The following is a 21474-nucleotide window of genomic DNA, read 5'->3' on the forward strand; positions in this document are numbered from 1 at the left end:
CCTGCTGGGATTCTGTCTCTCCCTCTCTGCCTCTCCCCAGCCCGCGCGCTCTCTCTCTCTCTCTCTCTCTCTTTCAAAGTAAATTAAAAAAACAAACAAACAAAAAAGAGCAGTTGTACAAGGGTGTTCTCAGCAACACTGTCCCCTGAGGAAAACTCTGGAAGCAACCAAAGACACCCACTGGAGAAAAGATCGGTTATGGTATCTCCCACTGCGTGGAATATTACAGAATGATTAAAACAAGTCTATCCAAGCTACATGCAACAGCATGGATGTATCTCGACCGTCTCCTATTCAATGAAAAAAGCAAGTCTCAGAAGGTGACACCCAGAATGATGAACTTTTCATAATGTGTAAGGTAACTGAAATTTAACAGGACACTTTCCAGGAATACATTTATATAATAAAACCATATTTAAATAGAGCAAGGCAAAATTAAATAGAAGGCTCAGAACAGTGAGTTTGGCAGCGTTGCAGGATGGGGCTCAACGCACAAGGAGACGAATGTTCTCGTTAATGTTCCCGTGCTTGTGGGCAATGGATTCAGAGGTATTTATAATATTAAGAATTTTTAAACTTGCCACGAGAAGCCATTAGAGCAATTTATAACAGAGGGTGACACAGCCTGATTTGCCATTCAAACGGTCTCTCCGGGCCGGCCGCACGGAGGAGACTGATTTGGAACAGGGCATGCGTGAAGCAAGCACACCAGGAAGGGGTGTGGTGAGCAAAGCAGCAAGAATATGCTGAAAGCAGGGAGAGGGTGGCAGAGATGGACGGTGTTGTCCCCGTACTCAGACTAACGTGCCGTCTGTTTTTCCATCGTAGGCACCAGTACTGAACAAACAGCAACACAACGCTGATGGTGGAAAAAGCGGAAGGGCCAGAAACTAAATCAGGACAGTGCCTTTTACGAACAGACTCCAAGCCTTTCCGTTAGGAAAAAAAAAAAAAGAGTTATCAGATGAGTAAACACAGCCTACCTCTGAATGAGGATTCAACGATCGTGAGAAGGGTTATCAGCCAGGCCAACGAGCCTAGGAGAGCTCATGGAAACCCCTCTTATCTCCTGGAAAAATAAATATGAGAAACACAATAAAGCTACTCTCAGACCCTACCGTGTCGTGTACCCTCCCTGAGAACTACACTCCCCCCACTTCTGCCTCCTGCCTCCACGAACGTGCTTGAAATTCTCCGAAGTACCAGTTCTGGGAAACTCATTTCCCAACTGGCATGGTTAGCTTGGCGAGCTGCTTCTGCGTGAATGCAGCTCGAGGTACAGCGATCAAGGTTAAAGTCCAGCCAAGGCAAGTGACGAGTTTGCTACCTCTACTCAAGGCAATGCTTCGCAGAATCAATAGGGGGCTTGCATCTTTGTTAGGCAGCTTTGGGCTTCAAAAGGCAATGAGTGGAAGCCCTTTTCTATCTCTGACATATTCTTTACTGTGACCAGCTCAGTGAAGGGACCCTTAGTGGCTAAGGGACTCTGGCAATACCAGGCCCATGAAGACCCTCCGTGAGCGTTGGTCACCCATCCCTAAGAAGCCATCTCAAAAACACACCTACTTACCTTAGGTATACCCTGTTCTCTGCACCATTATGAAATAGTCCAAAATAACTTCAACTTCTATCCAACTGGTTCCATGTTCTCTATAGACTCAGAACCCAGAACAGAAACAGAAGTCAGTGAAAGATATTCTTGGAAACGATGAAGTCCTGTTTTTACACCCGGGTGCGTTGGCCACGGTCACCTGCCGAGTTGAGGACCGGTCTTATCCTCTGCGATGCTGGATGCCTTCTTTTTGTTTTCCCTCCTGCTTGGTTTTTTGTATCTGATTACTTCTTGGTTATTACACCTGTAAATCAAACGACCTAAAGAAAAAACAGAAGAAGGACAATGGGTCACTCACCCTTTCCTCCATCACATTCCGTCAGCTCCATGGACGGACCCCCTGTCTTCTTCCCTCCCCCCCCACCCCCATAAATAACAACGACAGTATTTACAGAACAGTTTTCTTTCACAGTGTCAAGTTTAAAGCTTAGGAATGAGTTTTCTGACTCTGGGGGATAGAAGATAAGAATCTGCCCCTCAAATGATAGGAATAATAATAATGGTAATCTTTCAAAACTGCGGGACCAACAAAGGATGTGAAAGCCCTACGGATTTTCAGAAATCCGGAGGGTGGCTCCTTCAGATAGCCTCACATGATGCTGGAGGATATGGTTCTCCCTCAAGAGCTTCCTGAGTACACGTTTAACATGCTTGGTAGACATAAGAATTATGCATCCTGGTAACCCTGGCGACATTACAGTTAACTTACTTATATTGAAAGTTGAACAGGGGCGCCTGGGTGGCTCAGTCGGTTAAGCGTCTGACTTCGGCTCAGGTCATGATCTCGCGGTCCGTGAGTTCGAGCCCCGCGTCGGGCTCTGTGCTGACCGCTCAGAGCCTGGAGCCTGTTTCGGATTCTGTGTCTCCCTCTCTCTCTGACCCTCCCCCGTTCATGCTCTGTCTCTCTCTGTCTCAAAAATAAATAAATGTTAAAAAAAAAAGAAAGTTGAACAGATTTGCCCCAAGTAACAGATAAACATATCGACACAGATCGTTAAGTCGTAGTGCTGCAGAGCCAGAAAGGGTCCAGAGACCAGGTCACCAAACTTGCTCATGTTACAGAAAGGGAAACTGAGGCCCAGAAATCCCAAGTGACTGGCCCTGCTGCACCCAGTGGCAGAGCTGGGGCCCAGGTGTCACCTTTCCAGCTTCTCAAGCAGTCCACTTTTCTTACGAGCCCCCGTTTGTGTCGGAATTCGAGTGGAACAATTCTGTTATCTTACAACAGACAGAAAGCAGTGAGGGAAACAAGATGGGAAAAAAAAAAAAGAAATTGAAACAGAGAGGAAAGAATAGAAGAGATACAGAGTGACAGACATTACGGGAGGGACTCTCTGTCTGCCCCTATCTGTCTTTATCTTTCTCTGTATCTGTCTGATCCCATTCTCTTCTATAACCTGTCTCTATCCTGTCTCCCACATGCTGGCTCCTGAAAGAGCACAGCATTATTTAATTTATTCTAAATAGTTTCGAAGAAGGCTTACAAGTGAGCAAAATGCTGGGGGCCTGGGAGCTGTCAGAAGGAATTTTCCAGAAATTCCGGGCTCGGGGCGGGCACCCTCCCCCCCTCCACTGCCAGTGAGGAAGTGAGATTCCCATCACGGAGGCCTCGTGGGCATCACCTGAAACTATTAAAAATGCAGAATCGCGGGGCGCTTGGGGGGCTCAGTCGGTTAAGCGTCCGACTTCAGCTCAGGTCACGATCTCACGGTCCGTGAATTTGAGCCCTGCGTCGGGCTCTGGGCTGATGGCTCAGAGCCTGGAGCCTGCTTCCGATTCTGTGTCTCCCTCTCTCTCTGCCCCTCCCCCGTTCATGCTCTCTCTCTCTCTCTCTCTCTGTCTCAAAAATAAACGTTAAAAAAAAAATCAAAAAAAAATGCAGAATCGCAGGCTCACCCCTCTACCTAAGGGATCCCAGTCTGCATTTTAACAAGATGCCCTAATGATGGATCAGTTCACACGCACATTAAAGTTTGAGAAGGAACAATGTCCAGAACATTGGAGATGCTTCCTCGCAAGGCTGCCTCCCTCGGTCACAAATTTTCTTTCAGGCCTGGGGAGGAAGACAGGTCAGCGATTTTGAAGATTGAATAAATTCGATGCTAAATGCTAAGTTAAATGCTAAAACCCATCCTTGAAGGGTCGTGGGGGAACACACACATCCATTTTAAATAGTTCCCTCCATAGCAGTAATGAATCGGTCTTTCTTCTTCAGGCCGGTTGTCATCTGTGACAAATTCACAAGAATTCCTATAAGAGGCTGGGTTTGCAAAATCCAGAGGGATGTCCAATATTTCCAATATTTCCAGCCTCTCCTCGGTCAGAAGAGTGTCAACGGCAGGAAGGACTTAAATATTTTGAACTTTGCCAAATTCCGTAGCAAAGCAAAGCTCCTTCCATGTGTTGCTGGAAAGGGGGGACTGGGACGGGACAAAGCTGGAAGATATGGATCACTCCACAGCCTAGAAAAGGCAACTTTGCCACCAAGGTTCCTAATGAACACCCTCATGGCAAGATCACAATAAAAAACTTAGCAGGAGACAATGTTCAGACGTCAGACGCAATCGTGAAAAAATAGGCCAGTGAGAATAAGAAGCATCTTAGGTAAAAGCATTTCCACCTTTGAAGCTGGCGAGGGAATATCGACTTATATGCTTATTTCTCCCAAGTGTGATGTCATCTCGTGTGTCACGTTGACACTGACAAGGATTTCTTGTTAAATAATCCCTTTGCCAACATTGGGGACTAGCCTTGCCCTTTGATCTAAACAGATAGGATCTTGAGAGTTACCCTGCTTACACGTCTCCAGTTATGCTGCTCAAAAATAAGATTTCTGAAGAAAGACCAAGGAGAAGAAAAGCACACATAAAAGTAGAATGAGCGAGCTCAGAAAAGGAAGAGAGAGCACAAATTCTAGAATGTGCATCCTATGAATAGACACTGCCAATGTGCAGTGTGTGTAAAGCACTCTACACCATTCACAGATTTTCTTTAATCTGCAGATTTTGTCAATCATGTTCATATGTATGGCCGTATGCAACTCTTCATAATTCAAGACCTAAAACAAAGGCCAAAACTTCCACCCTGGAGAATCTGAATTGTGTGCCTTTCCCTTCTTTCTACACACAACACACACACACACACACACACACACACACACACACACACACCACCGCCATGAAACTCTCCCGGGCCCACACGACGTTAACATTGTGTCACGGGTGGGGGGAAATGGCAGGGGTGAGGGGTGGGAGAAGGACAGCTTCTCAGGACTGAAGCAAAAGTCTGAAGTAACCACTTCACTCTTGGCGATGAAACCACACACACACACACACACACACACACACACACTCATGCCTGCGTATGTTTCCTCTGCCTTCAAAAGATACTTTTCTCTATTTTTATTGGACTTTGAAGCCATTACCCCAACGCTGAAAGGCTGACCACTGTTCCAATCTGTTTCGTATTTGAGCTGGCTCCAGCAACCCAAGCAAATTGTGGATCAGTTCCTGCTATAAAAAATCAGCAAACCTGAACTTTAGTCTTCCCGTCGTAACGAGCAGGTCAATTGCAGTTGGGACCCGGTCCTCAAGATTTGAGATATTTTGTCTCTTCGGAAGTCTGGGGGACACAGGGAGGAAAAATACTTTGTAATTTTTTTTTACATTTATTTATTTTTGAGAGAGCACAAGTGGAGGAGGGGCAGTGAGAGAGGGAGACACAGAATTGAAAGCAGGCTCCAGGCTCTGAGCCATCAGCCCAGAGCCCGATGCGGGGCTCGAACTCACACACCGTGAGATCACAGCCTGAGCTGAAGTCGGAGGCTTCACCTACTGAGGTCCCCAGGCGCCCCATGGGAGGAAAAATACTTTCGATGAGGAATCAGCCCCATGAAATGCAAGGCAATGCCGGGAAGGGGGGTTTTGGCTCACTGCCATCGTGCAAATGTGTTTTCAAAACCAATTACAATGCAGTGATCAGGCCGGATATCTGCTGCCCCACCAGGCCACTTACCCCAATAAGCTGGGTGGGGCTTTCCTGGACTCACCTCTTCCTTGGAACCGAGGGGCGGTCTTCTGTGGAAGCCTCTTGTAGGAGAAAGGATTTCTTTTAAAAAGGACATCTTTTATTTTCCCATCTGCTCCTTCTCACAGCAGCATTTGGGGTCAAACCAGGTCTTAGAACATTCTGCAGGATAATTTGTCACTTTCCTTCCATCAGCTTGAATATGGAGACAGAAAGGGCTTCCTTCTACTTCTATCACTGTAGAGCAGGGCAGGACTGAAGGGAACAATCCTCTCCCCACCTCTGTGTAAGAACCCGTTATTAACAGACAGGAGGGGTGAATGACTTTTGAAGGGGGAGAAGAAGGACACCCCCAAAGAAAAGGGGGTTAATTAAGTTTGTTTTCAGAAACTACAAATCCTTATATCTGCTTAAAACAAATGAGGCCTTAATGCCACGAAGACCCCTGTGCCTATTGTCTAGACGTCCCTAAATGGAGCACACGGCCACCGTGTCTTGTGAAATGGTGAGGTTCAGCTCCTCAAGGTCAAGCTTCTGGGACACGGTATGAGGTTACTGTGGACCCTCGGTCACAAACAACCTGAAACTTTTACACGAATCCAAGGACAAAAGGAGGAAAAGAATAAGAAGCAAAAACAAAGAGACTTTTTTTTCTTCCAGCTGCTGACAAAATGAACGGTCCCTGCCTTTCTCCACTGCTCGCACTAGCCAGCCATAGAGGGGTGAGCTCCCTGAATGGAGAGGTAATCAAGCGAATGGTATGCTGGCTGCCACGGAGAAGCCACCAAAAGAGCCATATGAACTCCATCACTGCCATCCCGTGCTCCCTGTCTGATCCCCAGCGGCTGATCCCCCCTCCCTCCCTCCCTCCTCCTCTGCAAAACTCAAAGGTACAGGAAGCAACACCACCTAGAAGCATAGTCCAGTTTTTTGTTCCCGCATATAGTGCTAAAGAGAATGGAAAATGAAATCGTTCACCGCAAAATGGCCCTTGTGAAGGAGTAACTAATTCTATACGATGCCTTGTACCTCCAGGTAAAGGGGTAGGGGAAGTAGATATAAAAGAGAAATAAAGATTTGCTTAAATGGAGAGGTAAGTTTTCCATATGGTGTCGAGGCAAACACCATGCCGAAATTAAAAAGTTAAATTTTGAAAATTGAAATGATACGAAAATTTTAAATCCGTATTACCTAATATCATAATTAGATGTGACAACTAATTACTAAGTTAATATAGTTAAAAAGCCTCATTTAACAAATGCGTTAAGTATAGGGGCACCTGGGTGGCTCAGTGGGTTAAGCGTCCGACTTGGGCTCAGGTCATGAACTCACTCGTGGTGAGTTCGAGCCCACCAAGGGGGTGCTGATCCCACCAAGAAGGGGGCTCCACAAGGCCTGGGGTTTCCTGAGGCCGGACCTGACTGAGGTCTGGGCACTGAGAACTTTCCAGGCTACCAGGGCAAAATTCAGATGTTGAAGCCCCAACCCTCAGTGTGGTGGTATTTGGAGGTGGGAATTTGGAGAGCTGATTAGTTCTAGCTTAGTTAATGAGGGGAGGACCTTCATGATGATGGATTCGTGGTTTTATAGAGACACCAGATTCTCTATCCTCTCCCCCTCACCCCCACCACGTCCCCTCCACCACCAACGAAAGGCCATGTGAGGACACAGCTAAAGACAGCCGTCTGCAAACCAAGAAGAAAGCCCTCACCAGAACCCAGATCTGCCGGCACCTTGAGCTTGGACTTCCAGGCTCCAGACCCATGAAAAGCAAACCTCTCTTGTTTAAGCGCCCCAGTCTGTGCTACTTTGTGGTGGAGACTAAGACACATCCCACTCTGCCCCTCCCGCCACAGCCAGCCAGCTTCTCCAGGAGGCCACCTTCCTCTACTGCTAAAAATAATCCCTGTCTTAACCCGGCCAACTGATCTTCACTTCCTTCCTTCTGAAGATCATGGGATTAAGCCTTTGACTTCTGGGAGGGAAATACAGAAGCGAATTGTGTGTGTGTGTGTGTGTGTGTGTGTGTGTGTGCATTGCGCGGAGAATATCCTCTCTTTCAAAGAGGGGATACCAACTAGAAAAATACAACACTGTAGGCGGGTTTTCCAGAACATCATTCCAGAGAGAGGTGTGCTTTCTGCTTCCTTCCAACTGTGCGTGGCCTCCTTGCGTGTTATCTCTCCATCATGTGCACCGTGCCTGGTTCTTATAAATACCCTCTTGAAGAGGATGCAAAGGTCATCCTGATTCACATCGGCAAAAACAAGGGGGCATTTGATGGAGCTTGTCTCCATCGGCGATATATTTTCACAACCTCCTAGCAACCGCAAGCCTTTGGTAGCGGAGTGAAATGCTTTTGAAACACGGAGACACAAAAAACACACAAAGTCTGAGCACACCCAGACACACAAAGCTGTTGCACTTGACAGTGCAGTGAGGGTAGACGGCAGAAGGACAGACCCCAGGCTGAGATGCAATTTTCATACCGCGTTTCCCTCTACCTGCCCCTAAATATGGCCCATCCCCAAACAACCCACAGAGCTTAGCTCTAGACTACACCAAGGGATAAGCCTTGCTTTCCCCAAGCCTTCCCAAAGGTCAAAAGCATCATGAAAGGGTGTCATTACGATTAAACCAACAGCTGTCATCTCCCACAGGCTGCAGGAGAACGTGAACGTACGAGAAAAAAGGAAATGGGATGGCAGAGGAGGTGGCTTAGAGAAAATTCTGGAGAAGAGTCAAGGGCTGAGGAATGTGGGGGTGGACACAGGCTCCTGCCCTCCAGCGGAACAAAGGAGAAGGCTTTCTAGGCAGACGGGGAGCCTGGTGGGAGACTACAAATATCCCTGAACAGACTTGGGCCATCCCAAGGGTCAGGAATGTGCACAGGAGGCGCAAGGGAGAAGGTGGACTTCCACAAACAAGTAAACATCTTCTGCGTCCTTCCAGACGGTCGTACCCGTGGACAGGAGGGCCCACAGGCAAGGCCTGAAGAGTGTCAAGTCCCAGCCGTTGTTTTGTCTGTATGTTCTCTTGCATGGCGTTCGTTGTTCTTTGCTGTATGCGTACGTTGAACTTGCACACATGGTCGGTGTTTCCTTTTATTCTGTTTCGTACTTTTTTTCACCTGCATTATTTTTTTTAAGAGAAGCCATGATGCTTGGCACATTTAGCACATTGCTTTAAATTACTGCATGGCACGTACATAGATGACCTCCATCTACCATGTTTTAACTGGTAATTCTGCTGAGAGACAGAAGTCTCCTACTCCCTGTCAGCCCAATAGTATAGCGACACACACACACAGACATCCTCACGTATTTATTTCCCTGTCCAGACTAGCGTAAAACTTTCTCCGGGGTGTACGTGTCTCTATGGAATATCTGTGACACAGTTTCGGCAGGTACCTAATGTACAGAGCAGCGCCAGGTTCCTCATGAAAACAGCTCCGTGGAAGTCTAGGCTCAATCAGCAGAGCACAAGGGAATTCCAGACAAGCCATATCACCACCATCAGTTGACATAACTGGGTTTTCTAATTCTTTTCCATTCTAAGTTGGAGTAAAGCAAAATTTCATCGTTCGTATTTGCGTTTCTCTGGTTGTTAGTACATACGAGCCTCTCTCGACGTGTTCGCCGTCTTTTAGGTTTTCTCCTTCCTAAAATGTCTGTTTATGTCTTTTGTTCATTTTTTCCACGGGAGCTGATTTGTAGGCCATCTTTGCATGGTCTACAGAGTAATCCTTTGTCCATTTTAGATACTAGGAACATCTCCCACTGAAGATTGTATCCATGAGTTTTCTATTGCTTTCCATTTGGTCTATATGTCCGTTTCTGAATACTATTTGTATGACTATGATTTGGTTGTATGTTTTAGTATCTGAATAGATACAACCCCCTTTCACTTTTGTGGTCCTTTTTTCATATTATTCACTTAGCTATTTGTAAATCATAACACACACACACACACACACATTTTTTGCGTTCCTGAGAAAAAAGTCCAACTGGAATTTTGACTGAGAGTGCATGGAGATTATAAATTAATTTGGGAAGAATTTCAATCTTCATAATATTAAATTCTTTATCCAAGAACATGATAGTCACTGATACTATTTTCTTGGTCTTTTATTAGAGTTTTCAAGCTTCTCCCCATGGAGGTCTGAGGTAATCTGGGTTAAATCAACTCCAAAATAGCATTGTTTGGTTGCTCCTATTGGCATGGCATCTTATTTTTCATTATATTTTCTGGACAGTATAGCACAGCAGGAACTGAAGTTATAAATGTGTCTCGCTTAATTCTTCTTCCCTATTAAGAAGGGAAGGCGATCATCCCGAGCTGCGCCTTTGCAAGAAGAATGCCCCATCTGGAAGTTGCTTCTCTCTCTCCAACACTCCACTTCTTTTGGACTCTTGTTGTTCCAGTCTCCCAACGTGGAACGTCCACTCTGAACCCAAAGAGGGGTTCTACCATTTTCCCTTCTTGTTTCTTGCAAATTTGCAATTTCGGCTATTATGAGCAGAGGTTGGGGGGCATGGGTGGGGCAAGGGGATGAGCTCCAGTACTGTGAATGAGAACAAAACCGGGTGCCGAATTCCAGTTTAATACTTTAATCGCCACCAAGAAGCACGCTGGCTAACTCCCAGCTGCTTTCCTTAGTAATTGCAAAGAACGCCTTGCCAAGCCAAGCATTAATTTTCCTTGAAGACATTACAATATTATTTCAACATGGAGAAAGGACATCCCTATAGTAAATGTGACTTTGACCTTGCTCCTCTCAAAATAATGAACTTTGGCATGATGGTGTGATGAAGTCTTTTATTCTTCTTTCCTGGGCTTACATGTGTATACCCAACAGTCATTACAACAGCCATCAATGGCTCTCTTCCCACCATCCTCAAATGGATGGCACCAGCTCGGATGACATTTGCTGGTTTGTTTTGTTTTGATGTCAGAGTCCTTTAATAAGTGGGGTAAGTGCTAAGGAACAGGGGGAGGTTGGCTAGCCTACCAGAATCCCTCTCCTGAGGCTGGTAGTAACACCATGGAAACGATGGGACCCACCACTTCCTTTCTCTCTGCTGTTCCAGGATCAACCTGAACAAGACCAAGTATCCTATTGATGACCTTCTACAGGCTGAGAGGGGGCAAGTGGTGAGAATACAAAGCATCCCAGGGCCCATGCTGTCAAAATGAGCTTTCGTTGCAAGGGAATTTGATTGGTCCCAGTTTTACCAAATCCCCAGATGTTTAGATGGGAGTTGGGATCACTCGGTGCCTGGAGAGCACTTCGAGCGCAGAAGACTTTAGCTCGGTTCCTTCGCATAGCTGTCTCATGATCTTGTGCTTTCAGTCAGACGTTTCTCCTTGTTTCCCCCTCTTTAAACCAGCGACTCCCAGCCTTCAACACACCCACCACCCCTGGCCTTACCTCTTCGCTTGAATCTGTTCACACTTCATGTCTGCACTTAGGCTCCAAAGCCAGACTGCGGGCTCCATGTGGAGGAAATATACGTGGTTGACGTCTCCTGGTCTCTCCCAACACAGGGGTCCAGCCTTCAGAGTTCTTCATATTAATACATATTGAATTCACACACCAGCTCAATGTTTTAAACTCCCATGCAGTTCTAGGGCTTGAAGGCAACCCTGCAATTCAAACCTAGGTTCCTGAGCCAGCCATTTCATTAATCAGCAGGGAGAAACCAGAGGCGTGGGGACTGTTTACATGTGTATGTTAAGTCAGTGCGTCTGTACATTTCCTGTCTCCCCTGGGTTTTGCCTTTTCTCTTTGAAGAGGGGGATTTCTGTTTCACATTTCGCTGTCACATAAGAATTTACTCGCATCCAAGTGTGAGGTGGGGAACAGGCTGTAGCCTCCGTAACGTGTGCCCAAGGACCGGATATTGTAGCCCCGAGGATTTTTAAGCCCCCTGATGAACATACCGTTTCGCATTCACGACGGAGAGGCGCATTGTTATGTTTTCAGCAGCCTGCGAGAGAGATGCCCTGCTGAGCGGGATGGAGAAAGTGCTTGCGATTAATTGGTAGAGTCTAGAGTCGGATTGTTAACATTCCCTCAGTGTTCCCCAGCACAGGGCTCTTGACTGGCCTGCTGGAGAAAATAACCGGTGTAGGGGAGGGGGAGCATAGGGTGGAGTAAAGGAGAAATATCTCTCATTAAAACTCCAATCAAGCCATTTTAGCGCACTTTTTTTTCCCTCACAAGGCATTTGCTCTGAGCCCCGAATATTACACTTGTTGAACGCTTTATCTTAAGAGATCCCTGCTCTTTCCTAAAAACCTCAATCATTTGCTTTCGTCGGGAAATTTTTGGGTGGGGTGTGTGTCTCGAGAAGCTCACAGAAGCAGGATCCTTAAGAGATCATATGTTCACGCTACAGTGTCCCTGACAATATGTGTTTTCTAGGCACGGGCACACATACGTTATGTACAGCATGGGACAGAGATGTGTGTGTTACAACAGGATACATTCCAACTTCTGTCCTTTCCTTTCCTTTCCTTTCTTTCTGTGTGTTGGCATAAAAAAATACTGCCTCTTTCTCGAAAGTGGGCCTTAGTGCCTAAAAAGCCTTTTCTTCCCTAAGGATTGCTGGACGAACAGGTGCCTATTAGAGTCTAGGTGCCGTCCTCCTTTCTGGAACTGCCCTCCACCCTTCTGCCTTGGTCACAGGGAACTCCCGGGAGCTATGTCTGCTCAACGAGGTCCTTTACCCCCAGCCAAGTTGATTGGAACAAGAGTAGGCATGGGATCCATTGCAGAACAGTAAGAATTCTGAATCCCAGACCCCCGGACTTTGGAGTAGGGATTAAGGGGTGGACATCAGGGTGTGGCTGTGTTTTCTGCTTTGTGAACTGAGGCCAAGGTAACATCATCTTGCTGCAAAAAGAAAATACTACAAGGGTGCGAAAAGAAGGGGAAAAGTGAGATGGAAGGAGGTTGTGTCTGGACGCCCAGTGGCCCAGCAAATGAGCATCCTGTTCGCTGGGGCCGACCTGTCCAGCTGACCTCTGCATTCATGGAGTGAAGGCCCTTCCACTGACCCTCAGGGCCAAGGAAGAAAGGTCAGGATAGAAAACCCCACTGAGGGCTCCTAAGAAGAAGAAACATTCCCATGCCTCTTACATGACTGTCACCTCCCCTGGCAGTGAACCTCTGGCAACAAAGCATATCATCGAACACATCTTATTCAAGGTAAAAGTATCAGCATACTCTTGTCACGATGAAATGTGACCCATATCAAAATAGCTACTCAGAAATTCCATGTGCTGTATACTTATCTGCTCACGTTTCTGATAAACCCAAAAATACAAAGCCTGGGAGGAAAGGCTAACTTTGCTTATAAACATACCCAAGACGTCCCTAAATACTGACACTTCCATAGACGAAGGAATTTGAGTGGCATCGAAAGAAGTGTCTAGTCCCAAATATCCCCCACCCTTTCTAGCTTCTATTTTGCTACCTGTAAATTCCATTATTACAATCATTCCCCTATATTACTATGAACGCTGTTTGCAGAAATTTCTTCTTAAGATAATACCATGTGGAAAATGTTACACACTAAACTACACATTAGCATCAGTTCAGTCATCAGATTCATTCGTTGATATTTTAAGGCTTAAGGACCTACCGTGTCCTATGGTCATCGTTAATGAGGGAGAGAGCGGATTTCCCTTATGCTGGGGAAAATTATTGAGTCTCCACTATATGTCTGAGATTCTCTCAGTGACATCTAATGAACATGACCCTGTTCCTTCCTCAAGAAGGTCTGCATGATAAAGTCTCTTAATATATACCAAGGAATTTGGGTATTTTTGTTATACATACACCCCCAGAATGTTCACGAACTCCAACGGGCCACCTGCCAGCCAAGGTCAAACATGCAGAGCCAAGAGGAAACATTGAGAGGGTTACTTCTAAATTCTCAAAAGGAGTGTAAACAGAGGCCTGCCCAAGGGAAACCCAATGTCTTCTTTCAGCTTTTCCAAGTCCTGGTCCCCAAGCTCTAAGGTCGCAAGTACTTCTTAGGAGTTTTGTTTGCCTTTTGTTTTGGTTATTGACAGGGGTTGTCACAACTATGCATGACTCTCTATTTACAGTACTTACAGCCCTATTTCCAAAATGGACTGATATTTGGGTAGTTTTATGGTTAATACCCAGGGATTTCTCTTTCTTAAGGCTCAACTGATGAACCCATTTAGGCACGCTGAGGTCTACGCACGTGTGATACTGTATGGCGAAATTTACGCTAGGGTGAAAAGCTATACACTTTTGCTCATAATCAAAGGATCGTTTAGGGCCATTGAAAACCAATCCCTGTAATACACTTTAGAGAAGGGAAGAAAATATACACATATATTTTTAAGACAAAGGACATCATGGATAAAGTTAACAGACAACATATTGGAAGGAGATATTTGCAATGTCAAATCTGACGAGGGACTACAATCTAGAATATATAGAAGGAACTTCTGCCAACTTACAAGGTCCAGGCAGCCGTTCTGGAGAGAATCTGGCAGTACTCGGCCAATGTAAAGACATATATATGCTATCACCCAGCATTCCTGCCTCTGAGTCCTAGGTGATACACGTCAGGAATCCCTAAGGACTGTCCTATCGGTCAACAAGGGGGCGAGTTTGAGGGTACTCGCCACAGCATTTGCGGCAATGGGGAGCTGGAGACGGTCTAGCGCTCATCACTGGAACGGAGGCGTCAAACGGGCATGCTGCGCACAGCCACACAGATGCCCGTGACCAGGCAGAGCAGAAAAAGGAGGCGGCACCATGAGGTTTCCGGTATGCCATTTGCGTAAACTGAAAACACATGTTCCCCAAAGAGAAATACATGTTTTATAAGAATACAGGCAAAGAACACAATGCGCACAAACAGGTGAAACTGGTTGCCTACAGAGAGGACCAAAAATGAGGGGGGAAATGAAAGGGGAACAAGGAAAACATTCCATCAATCAAGAGAAGAGCCTTGAAGAGGTCCATAGTTGTGGCTTACCATGAACGGGCCTTGTGCACTGGAGGTGTAAAAACAAACCAAAAAGGGGGCAGGAGAAGCCACTGGGTCTTCAGGTCCTGGGGGAGAAGAGGCAACAGACCCCTTTCTGAATGGCCAACAGCACCAAGCCCCGTGTCCTGTCCTTGGGCCACGCCTACCATTTGCCCAATAGATATTTGACCGATGGATGGGTGAACAAATGGCTCAAAAAAAGGAAAAATACCACCTCATGGAGGGTGGCCAGGAGCCATGGAGCTGCCCCGTAAATAAGGAATTCCTGACGCTCTTTTATGCGCCAGGTACCGTGCTAGACCTTGGGAATGAAATGAGTGAAGAGGGAGACAGTCACTGTCCCCGTGGAGTTCAGCTGAGAGAGAAATCAAGGAGTCAGGTAGCAATGTTGACACACTGTGTCACCGGCTATGACGCAGATCAGTACAGGGTGCCCGGGGGACCCCGAAGAAGGGCTCTGAATCCAACTGCGGAAGTTCAGGAAGAGCATCCCAGGAGGCACCGGTGCAAGTAAAAGTCACATAAGCAAGGAGAGAGGTGGGGGGTGCATCAGAAGCAGGAGACATCGCATATGCAATGGAGCCCGAGGTCAGACCTTTACCGTAATAACTCTGATACCTACTTCAGAAGAGCTTGTCTTCCTAGCCTGAAGATAGAGCAGTTACTTTAACAGGTGAGCTGCACGGCATTTATTAGTGTTCTGGAGGCATCTCTCTCAAACAAAGGAGCGATCCCTGGGTAAAAGAAAAAAAAAAAAAGCCTTCAGCTCAAGCCTGCACATCCCAGCCGATATTGCCTGGAGCAGGGGAACAGGAGTCGAGTACTTATGGCTGTCCTGTGAAATCACTGCAGTTCGACTGAAGAGGGATAAAGAATCTTGAACGAAAAGGCTTTGAGCCTGCCGGTCCAGTTCACCTTTCTGTAGTTTTCCTGACATCGCATGATTCTTCTAATTCTGCATTTGCATTTGGGCAATGACACACTTCGCGGCTGACACACTTTGGAGATGCTCTCCTGTGTGTGTAGGGCTTTGGGTCTGCCGTGTCCCGAGGAGCCGAAGGGCAGGGTCATACAAGCATAGGTGCTAGCAACTCATTCCAGGGGGTCTCAACCTTGAACCTGCAGCAGCCCCCTTTGGAGGGCTGGTTGAAAGCCCGTGCATTGCTGGGCCCCTCCCAGGGCTCTGACTCAGAAAGCCTCAGCCGGGGTTGGAGGGGCGGGGCGGGGGGGGGGGGGGGCAGGTTGAGAATTTGCATTTCTAACAAGTTCCCAGATGGTGCCGAGGCTGCTGGTCTGGGGACCGCACTTTTGAGAGCCACTGAACTACTCCTAATTCTGCTGATGGAGAAACTGAAACTCAGAGAATGTTAGAGAAAACCTACACTTCTCCTGTGTGTCTCACTCAACTGTGACCCTCACAGTGTCTGGAGCACAGATATGGGGAGGGGGTCCCCACCAAGCGATTCTCTGTGACACCAGCTGGGTGCCCTACAATGTAACACAATTCCCACACTTTCATATCAGTCCCTCCAGACTGCTCCCCTCCTCCCCCCTTCAGATGCCAATTACAAGTCCTGGCAGTCACATGGGCGACTGACCCATGGGCCGGCAGCACATGGGAGGTTTCCACAACCCCCCTCTTCGGGCTTGATTAATTTCCTAGAGTAACTCACAGAACGCAAGAAAACAGTTTACTTACTGTTGACTAGCTTATAAAAGGATATGATTAAAAAAAAATCGAGGTAGGAGAGATGTGCAAGGCAAGGAATGTGGGAAGGGGCACAGAGCTTCCATACTCTTTCTGGACACCTCTCTACCAGCACCAACCCAGAAGCTCTCTGGACCTCATGTTTTGGAGGTTTTTCTGGAGCCTCCATCACACAGGCTTGATCAGTCGCTAACGTCATCTCCAGCCCCCCTCCCCTCGCTGGAGAATGGGAGCAGGGCTGAAAATTCCAAGCATCTAATCCTGGCTTGGTCTTTCAGGTGACCAGCCCCCATCCCGGAGTCACCTGAGAGCCCACCCAGAGCCGCCTCAGCAGAACAAAAGATATGGCTATCACCCAGGAAATTCCAAGAGAGGTAGGAGCTCTGTGTCAGGAACAGGGGTCAAAGACCAGATATAAGAACGAAAGATTCTTCAAGGAGTCTGATCACTTAGGGAGTTACAAGGGTTTTTAAAAAGCGGGGGGGGGGGGGGGGGGGGGGGCTGATGGCTCAGCCAGTGAAGCACTGGACTCCTGACTTTGGCTCAGGTCATGATCTCATGAGATCTCATGAGATCAAGCCCCACGTCAGGCTCTGTGCTGAGTGTGGAGCCTACTTGGGATTCTCTCTCTTTCCTTCTGTCCCTGCTCTGCTTGCTCTCTCTCAGAAAGAAAGAAAGAAAGAAAGAAAGAGGAAGGAAGGAAGGAAGGAAGAAAGGAAAGAAGAGAGAGAGAGGGAGGGAGGGAGAGAGGAAGGAAGGAAGAGAGAGAAAGAAAGAAAGAAAGAAAGAAAGAAAGAAAGAAAGAGGAAGGAAGGGGAAGAAAGAAAGAAAGAGGAAGGAAGGAAGAGAGAGAGAGAAGGAGGGAGGGAGGAAGGAAGGAAGGAAGGAAGAAGAAGAAAGAAGGAAAGAAGGAAAGAAAGAAAGAAAGAAAGAAAGAAAGAAGGAGGAAGGAAGGAAGGGGAAGAAAGAAAGAGAGAAAGAAAGAGGAAGGAAGGAAGGAAGGAAGGAAGGAAGGAAGGAAGGAAGGGGAAGAAAGAAAGAAAGAAAGAAAGAAAGAAAGAAAGAAAGAAAGAAAGAAAGAAATTACAAGGGTTTTATGAGTTCTGTGCCAAGAACTGAGGGCAGAACCCAATATACACTATTTCTATTATCTCACAACAAGTGGCTTCTGTAAAAATGGTAGAAAGTCTCAGTGATCCAATGCAGGTTTTGGGGGAATATAGTGAGCAGGCAAGAAACAAAGAGCTATGAAGATTTTTGAACCAAGGTCCTCACAAGTAGTGGCCTCACAGATAAATAGGAGACATCTTACCCGGTTCTTACAACCCTCTCCCTTCCCCGCCCCCCGCCCCCCATCCCCCAGTCCCAGCCTGAGAAGTGCCACCAAGGTACGGCGGGGGCGGCTGCACCAGCAGCAAAGGAGGTGAAGGCAGGCGCTGAGCATCATCAAAGTCCTGGAGGTCCTTGCAAATCAGATGCAGGCAATTCTGGCGTCGTGTCTCCACGCTCCACGCGCAGTGCCCCAGCCAGAGGTCGGGACCGTGGGAACAAGTGAGCACTCTGCGGGAGCCTCCTTGACCTATGCTCCCTGCAAAGATATGTTACGTTCCTGCAGATGGCCTCTCCAAAGGGCCCGCTCCACCTGTCAGCCCTCACTACCTACGCGGGGGTGGCCGCTTCGGTGGAACCAACTGAGGCCCAGAGGAATCGCTGCCGGCCTCCCTCTCCTGCTGTCTCCTCCGCGGCGCGGGTTGTACCCTGGGAGGACGAGGGCTGCAGCGGTTGTGAGACTTTGCAAGGCTTTGAGCACGTGGGGGAGGGAGGACAACGAAGCAAAGGCAACCGCCGGCCTGGTGACCGGAGAGGGCGCCATGGGTTTCATGAGAAAGAGCAGGATGCCTGTGCTTTCGTTCTTCCTTGTCAGCGCGGTGGGGAAGAGTCGAGCTGGATGAAGCTGCTGGCTGGCCGTCCTTGGTTGCTGTCCACACCGCCCCCGCGCCCGTCTTTTTCCGAGGAATTTGACGGGAGAAGAGAAGGAAGCCACCCGCTGGGGCCCTCGCCATCCACGATGGCAGTGACTGAGCTGGAGATGAGTTGCTTGGACGTTAAGAGTTCTGAGGTCAAGTCCCTCTGACTGTTTATTACACCTGGGGCCCAGAACACTCCAGACACCTGCAATCACTGAGAAGTCATTACAGAATGATTCCCGACGGGCCTCCTAAAGATCTGCTCGTACAAAGATGGAAACTGCTTTGCCAGAAGCACGAGTTTGAATTCCACTAAAAAAAAAAAAAAAAAAAAAAAAAAAAGAATAGTTCTGTCCTTCTGGTCAACGGGATGTCCCAAGACGATGATTGCAGACGGGCCGAACAAGCGGTGTCACTTTCGAGCCACAAGTTCTAAGTTTGCTCCAGGTTCTCTTTCAAAACCACAGAGATGGGTGACTCGTGGTCACAATGTGACTTAAGAGGAAAGTAAGACATTGCATTTCAGTGAGTCCAGGCTTTAGCAGAGTAACTGGTAGCTGAGCAAGACCTAGAACAATAAACATTTCATCTTGGCATATAGCAGCTATCTTGGGAAATATTCATAGACTACTATTTGAACCAATTCTCAACCGATTTTTGAAACCTGAGTGCTGGCAGATAATCACGGCGTTCTGGCCACTAGCCTGAGCTAGGGCTCACCTGACTCCTGATGGCTGCTGGTTAAAGGACGCGGGCCCACAAAGGTCTTCGTTAAAAAGGTGTTAGAAGCCAGGGCTTCCCAAGCTGGGTCCCGCGGGGCAAATTCTCTTTGCCTCGCCTTTGTTTCTGATCTTAATAGCCCGATTCGGAATTTTGCAAAGCAGAGGCTCGCCGAACAGCCGCACGCGCCACACGGAACCTCTGCCTTGTGCGAGGCTGTAAAGAGAGTTAAAACCTCTCCCCCAGATTAAGTCCATTCTTGTGGTGTGCACCCTTCCCTTGCCCTCCCCTCCCACGACAACATGCACACAGGCGGGACTGTGATGTGGTCGTAGGTTTCCAAGGGTCATCACCTAACCACCCAAGACTTGTGTCAAAATGCCCCTTATAAAACTCTTCACACGTTTGTCGTTTAAGTGGCGAGAATGGCTGATTTACTTCCAAAGAAGGTTTGGAGATCTTCCGAGCTGTGCCGGGATCCGTAATTATCAACAATTGCTAAGGCAGCTTAGCCTTTATGTGAAATGCTGTGCCTACAAATGGGTTTATTTTGAACCAGTTCACGCTATTAAATTGGAGTCTGGTACAGGGTTTATCCCAAGGCAGTGTTCAATGATAGCACAGTAGCAAACACCTTGGCTATCTGTCTTCCTATTTGGTTGGCTCGTTTTATATCTTTGCATGTTTAAATAGGTGATGGGAGTGCTAATTAAAATGCAATCATGCAGATAAATTAGACCATGTTTCTAAAAGGTAAAATGAAAACCCTTTTGAGTTCAAAATCTTTGTGATATTCAAGGCAAAAGCCCAGTGTCATACCGAGCACAGAGAACATCTTTCATGATGATGGCATGTTTAAAACCAAAATTCATTCGTTTGGTTTTGTTTTTAGACATACGGAACATGCAACAAATTAATTACGAGTCATTTCTTATGGGAATCAAGACTCAGGGTTTCTAGTCAAATGTTCAAGTTGGAGGTCAGTCTGAATAATTTGTACCGTCCACGTTCTGCCTGTGAAATGAGAAGGATGATGCATATTTCAAAGCCTACTTCAGTCTAGGCACAAGGGTAACCCCAAAACCTATGGTCAAGGCTCACCCAGTGGATTCTCCAGTCTACCCACTGCTCATCCATTCTCAGGTGAACTTCACCGTCAGCAACCAAAGGCAGAGACAGTATGCTGATGTCCTGAAAAACGTTTCCTCTCTCTGAGCTTCACTTCCTGCCCTCTGCAAAATGAGCTTCAGTCCGGCATTGTGGGCTACTGTTGATATTACAAACTGTTTTGAGAATTTGATAAAAAGCCATTTCCACTGTTCCAAAAACCAACAAAACAAACACAAAGCAGTAGGCGTGCGTATCCCCACGTGCATCCGCTGTTCCTCTGATATGTATCCATGAACCTCCAGTTAAAAACTCCAGCGTGTGACCCAGCGATCCCACTTCTGGGTGCATATGCAAAGAAAATGAGAACTCCAGGTCCCTACGACAATAAGAATGCATGTCTTCATCTAGGACTTTGTGCCGGGCTCCAGCCCATTCCCCTCGGCTCGAGCTGTGCACTACAAATTAGTCTTTGCAAAACAGAACCCCCCAAAAATCACATAAAAATTCATCTCTGCTTCGGCACGAGAGTATCCTGCTGCGTATAACCATTTGCAAGCCAGGAAATAACCAGAAGCCATTTAAGCAATACAACCAGTTTGGTGTCCTTGAAAGCATTAGACATTCTAGGAGTTACTGTTTGCCCACCCCCTCCTTTTAGAAAGTGTGTGCTTTATTTCAAGGTCACAGTTTCTCTCACAGATCCCCACTGCCTTACAGTTTCTAGTCTCCGACTCATATGTGCTCTAAGAGTTGTCACCCTGAACTACCCTCACTCCTCTCCCCTGGTGTGTTCCAAGACAACGTTTCCCCAGAAATGTGCCAGAAAACAAGGTGTTCCATGGACGAAAGAGTCTGGGAAATTCTGCACCTCTGATACTCCCAAAGCACTTTGTCATGTTAAAGGCACTGAGAAGCCTTTCCTAAACAAATCAATTTGATTTTGTTTTCCCAATGTTTTAAAAACTTATGTGATCTTGGAATCATTTTTTTAAACAATTTTTAATGTTTATGTATTTTTGCGTGAAAGAGAACAGAGCGCGAGCAGGGGAGGGGCAGAGAGAGAGGGAGACGCAGAATCCGAAGCAGGCTCCGGGCTCTGAGAGGTCAGCACAGCACAGAGCCCGACGTGGGGCCCGAACTCACGAACCGCAAGATCCTGACCTGAGCTGAAGTCGGATGCTCAACCGACGGAGCCACCCACATGTTTACCAGAGAGTAAATTTACTGATTCTCCAGGACGAGTGAGATGTGGCTGGCTAGACCAGTTATCTACAGAGAGACCTACCCAGAAAT

Source organism: Acinonyx jubatus, chromosome B2 (assembly GCF_027475565.1).
Source record: "Acinonyx jubatus isolate Ajub_Pintada_27869175 chromosome B2, VMU_Ajub_asm_v1.0, whole genome shotgun sequence".
NCBI classification, from domain to species: domain Eukaryota; kingdom Metazoa; phylum Chordata; class Mammalia; order Carnivora; family Felidae; genus Acinonyx; species Acinonyx jubatus.